Genomic DNA, 5,399 nt, shown 5'->3' with positions numbered 1-5,399 from the left:
TATATATGCTTTTACTCATTTAGAATGACAGAAATCATTCAACTGATAGGCAATTCTGAGATCTGTTTTCAAAGTGATGGGATGTTTAGATCATGCGCCCTGATTTCAGGCTTCACTGAATATATTGTATGAGGCTAAGCAATTCTAGTCTTTCAGTCTAAATTCCACAAGCAGCCTCTTTATGTGAAAAGAAGTACTGGACATAGCACTGAATTTGGGAGCAGTGAACTCTCAAACTCAATTGCATAGTTAACTATCATCTTTGAGTCTGTTAATTTTCTTAGGCATTTGAGGTCACCTGAGCATTTTGCCTTAGAGCAGAATTACCTGACGCTAAAGCCACCCTGAAAACTTTCTCTGAGGTTGCAGACAGACTCACAGACCAAATTAAGGTGCTTAAGTCGCATACTTTATTTAGCCAATTTTAAAAATGTACCAAGAAGCAACAGAAAATATTGGCGTGTGTCTTCACTTTTCTGAGTATTTAAGAGATGTGTGCCGAATGAAAGGAACTCTCCTGGAATCCAGTATCTAGGATGGGCGCGCTCAATCCTCACCCCCATCTGCCTCATCAGCCGGCTCTGCTGACACTGATGAGGAAGACCCGGGTTGAGGATTAGGAAAGGCACTCAGATACAAGGCATCAGAGAGACACAGGAGCGAGCACACTTGGTCAGAGGCCAGAGTTTACTGAAGACGGAGCAGCCACAGATTTCATCCATGTGTCTCTGGCGAAGTCTACATAGGGTTGAAATGGGTGTCGTCGGCGGGTGATGGTACTGTGGGAGGAATCGTAGTGCTAACAGCGAGGAGTAATAGGATATATACTTTGTGACTATGTAAGATTTAATCTTACATAACTGTAAATTAATTCTGTTTGCTAGTTTTCACCATAAATAGGCTGTTTATTGTATGTCTTCCAAGTTTTACAGGTTAGCAAGCCAGTAACTACTTATCAGACCTTTTATGTTTCATTGATTATTTATCAATTTATTGTTTATATTTATCAATTATTTAGCATTAAAATGTGGATGTATAGGCTAGAGAAGTCTAACATAAAAAACATAAATGATTGGTGCACAATTTCCCCTCTCTTTTCCTTGCTTTTAGTAATTACTGGGAAAATTGTATTTAATTTAATGGTATGCTAAATAAATTACAATGAGTTAAATTATATGTCAGTTTGTGTCATTTATAATTAAGTTTGCATGGTAAATTTATGTTAAGTATTATTTTAAAATTTAAATGTATAAACAGATTAAAATATTTCCTTCAGATCTTCAAAGAAAGTTTAGGGAGGAAGCCAGAGACTGAAGTTAAATTTCTTTGTTCTTGGGTAGGATTTTGTTTTTGTTTTATTTTTTTAAAATTAATTCATTAATTAATTAATTTGGTTTTTTGAGACAAGGTCTCACTATGTAGTTGAGACTGACCTGAACTCACTGTGTAGCGCAGGCTGGTCTCGAACTCACAGCGATCCTCCTGTCTCAGCCTCCCGAGTGCTGGGATTACGGGTGTGCACCACCATGCCCGGCTTGTTTTATTTTTCTTTTAGTGGTAGCAGACTTTGACTTCAGTCTTTACGGATATTCCTTGGAGAGCCATTGGCTTTCTTGTTAGCCCATTTCTTTGTATGTAAAAGGAAATTATATGTAAAATCACCTTGGCTCATTTGTAAATTGCAGTGAAAGGATCATGGTAAAGATTTCTTATGCGGTGCCCACACTGTAGGCACAAATACACAATAGAGGAAGGGAAAGAGGGAGAAGAGGGATGAGAGAGAGGGTGAGAGGGAACCTGAATGCTTGGTAGGGCTAAATTCAAGTGGTAACAGCGCGGGGTACTGCACTGGAGAACGAAGGGTTGGAGTTGTATTCCCACTAACAGGGTGCAAAGGCCTTGTAATAAACGTGACACTGGGCATGGGGTCCTCAGAATGATCACTTCTTTATTGGAGCTTGTTTAATTCCCATGTATCTCAGATTTTATTGGATGTATTGTTGCTGCTTTCTAATTTAACCTCATTTTGGCCAGATAACATGCTGTTATACTTGAATCCTTTAAAATTTATTAAGACATGCTTTTGGGCTCAGAAGTTTTTCCTAGTGAATGTATTATGTGTATTGGAAATGGATTTGTATTCTACACTTAATCTGTTGTTGTGGATTTCAACTATAGTTTTGATTTATCAATCTCTTAATTTCTGAGATTTTGGAGACGATGTCTATCTCTTTGCTGAAATTCCCTTTGATATCATTCAGTATTTCCCCGATTTTGTTTAACCAGCTGTCTGTGTTCTCTTTAATCTCACTGAACTTCTTTACAATCATTATTTTATATCATTTACCAGGCATTTATTCAATATTGTTATCTTTGAAGGTAGTTGTTGGAGAGTTGTTACATTAATTTGGATGTGTTGTTTTATATGTACACTCATATTTCCTCTAATTTACTCTGAGATTTGCACAACTGGTCGATTAGTTATCTTTACCACTTTCATAGCCTGGCTTTCATCGTGTTTTTCTCCTGATGATGTGTCTTCAGGCATCTGTTTGGTAGGTGATACTGGCTTTTCTTCTGGCTGGACAGTACAGTATAGTGTCTTTGTGGGGTCTTTGTAAGGACATTGGACATTTTGTGTGCCACAGTGGTGTTAGAGAACCACTGTGTGGAGATCAAATAGAAAGAATGAGGCCTGATTGGCTTCCTTGGCGAGCCCTGAGGGGAAAGAGGGTCAGCGAGCTTGCTAACAGGCTGAAGGGAAAAGTAAAAACACCTGAGGTTACGCTGACCCGGAGAAGTACCAGGAAAGGTGGGAGACAGACGAATCCTGTGGAACTCTAATAGCTCGTGCCGTGTCTGTGTGAATAAAGCCAAGGTGTGTCAGTCATCTGAGGCTCTGTGCTATATCAAAGGGAGACATGAACCCCCACACACAACTTCAACTTGTGTCTGTGTCTCTTTATTTTTCATCTTTCTCACTGCGTGGTCAGGTTCAAACTCAGCTTATAGGCTTGTTCTTACACAGAGGGTTGGGGTCACTTTACCAGCCCGGACAGGTAAGGTACACACAGCATTGTGCATACTGGTGCCCACTCTGTGACCTTTGACAGCGGGAGTGGTGCCACCGGTCAGGCGATGGACATTTGTTCAGGTGCTCCCTAGGTCAGCAGCGCTGCTGGCAAGGGTCTCTGGCACTGGCAACTCCCACAGTCGGGCAGTCATGGTACGTGAAGCAACAGCAGGGAGCACAGCACCCATTCTCTGCACGCGCTCTGAGTTCTGGTAGGTTAAGCAGGTCTAGCTGGTGCGGTTTTCCATGGGGCAGATGCGTTGCGGAAGGGGGAGGAGTAGCTGTAGGAATCATGGTACACATGACAGTGACACTCACAAAGGACGTGGGGTGGGGGGAATACACCCATGAGAACCATGGCACTTGCACTTGTTCTCAGCCCCGCCAGGGGTGTGTGCCCTGCCTGCAGCAGGGAGGTGGCAGCAGGAAAAGCCATGGGTGCTCGTTTCCATCCTGGTATTGGCCTGAGCCCATGCATGTGATCTCCTCCCTAGATCCCAGAGGACCCACACCTGGCCTCTTAGCTCCTGAGGATGCTATTCACCAAGGTTAAATTCTGCTTACTACTTGAAAACAAATATCTGAGAGATAAGAATAGGTGGGAAGAGACAAAAGCTATTAGGATGGACTACTCGGAAAATGGCCAGGCTGTTGTTATAGGGAACAAGACAAGAAATTTGGGCGGACAAAGGATTTTTATAGGATGAAAGAAGAACAGGAAGGTTGAGTGTGAGTCACATGTGCAGGTTTGATAGACATCTCCATCACAGACGATGTTTTTTTCGTTTTTGCTATAATATCCTTGCAATAACAGCCAGCCTTCATCTTCTAGGCCAGACCTGGTAATGTTTTATGTAAACATGCTATTTTTGTGGAAGTATTACTTCACTTTCAGTGAAGAACAGGATTAGCAAGTTTTTGGCTCTCATTTTGAGGTTATCTGAAGACTATTTGACATTCCTGATTCTTAAAAGTTAAAAAAACAAAAACAAAAACAAAAACAAATGAACAGGAGGTCTTTGAACCAGTGTTTCTTTTGTTGCTTTTCCTGCAATAGCTGATTCCAACAGTTCATATCTTTGTCATTTAAAGGTACTTTTCTTTAGAATTTATAGTGCCGGACAAAAGAGGAAGAATACAGAATACTTTCCAAGAGGCAACTTGAGTGTAGAATAGGCACAATGGCATCACTATTATCCCTCCTGCGAGGCCAGCAGCCTCCATTGTCTGCTGTGCGGAAGCACCTGCCCCTTGCAAGGGAGGACACTGAGCAGCAGGGATGCTGGGTCGCAGCTGCTCTGCTGGATTCCATGTGTTAGCGAGGTCCCCTTTGTTAGTCTGGTGGAACGTCTGTGAACGTCTGTGAAGTCCCCAAAATGGAGATTTGTGCGAATCTCTGACTCTCAGGGGATTACGAATTCAGACATAGCTTCCTTCTCCACATGGTGCCTATCTACACAAACCTGGTTATGGAAACTGGGGAGGACGATGGGAGTTCCTCATCCAGAGCAAAGCTCTGGTGCAGACACCAGGTTGCCTTCCTAACTGGGCCGTAAGTCTGTGGTGACCGCCAGACTTTCTGACAGGTGAGATTGCTGATGTCTCTGTGGATGAAATTTGCTAGGAATCTCTCATTCACCTTTTCTCCTGCAAAGAGAATTTCCCTGCCCACCATAGCAGAACAGGTTTGTTTCTCTTTTGCTGCCACCTTTCTAGTTCTCCAAGTCTTACTGTATTTCAGGCTTTCCCTGCTGAGTTCTTGTATTCTCCCAAAGTCGCTGAGCTCAAGTTCAGCTATCCATCTGTTGCTTCAGAACATGAAAATCATGCTGGAATTCTCCAGATTTTTTCATTTTTAAATTTTTTCCCTCTCTGTTTTTCTGTGATGCTATCTACTGATTTATGCTCAAGTTAAAGAACTCAGTCCTAAGATTTTTTGTTTTCAATTGTAGATTTTCATTTAGGGTAATATATGTGACTTTAATTCTCCTATCAATCTATATGTCTACCTATATACCTGCTTTTTTAGTGATGGGATTGAATTAGCACTGCATGCGTGCTAGACAAGTATTCTACTACTGAGCTAAATCCCTAAGCCTGACTTACAATATCCATTTCATTGCTATGACTTTTCTATCTCTTAATTAATTGTTACTATATTTTCTTTTACATCTAGATTAAGGCCCTTATCTTTTTTTCTAATATCATGGTCATCTTTATGTAAATTTCAGTTGATTTTCCTTTCATCACAACTTAGTCATGGGTTCCTATTTCTTTGTATGTTTAGTCTTTGGATTTTTTTTTTTTTTTTTTTTTTTGGGGTTTG

Source organism: Fukomys damarensis, unplaced genomic scaffold (assembly GCF_012274545.1).
Source record: "Fukomys damarensis isolate Sample0158 unplaced genomic scaffold, DMR_v1.0_HiC HiC_scaffold_3, whole genome shotgun sequence".
NCBI lineage: Eukaryota > Metazoa > Chordata > Mammalia > Rodentia > Bathyergidae > Fukomys > Fukomys damarensis.
This window is presented reverse-complemented; position numbering follows the sequence as displayed.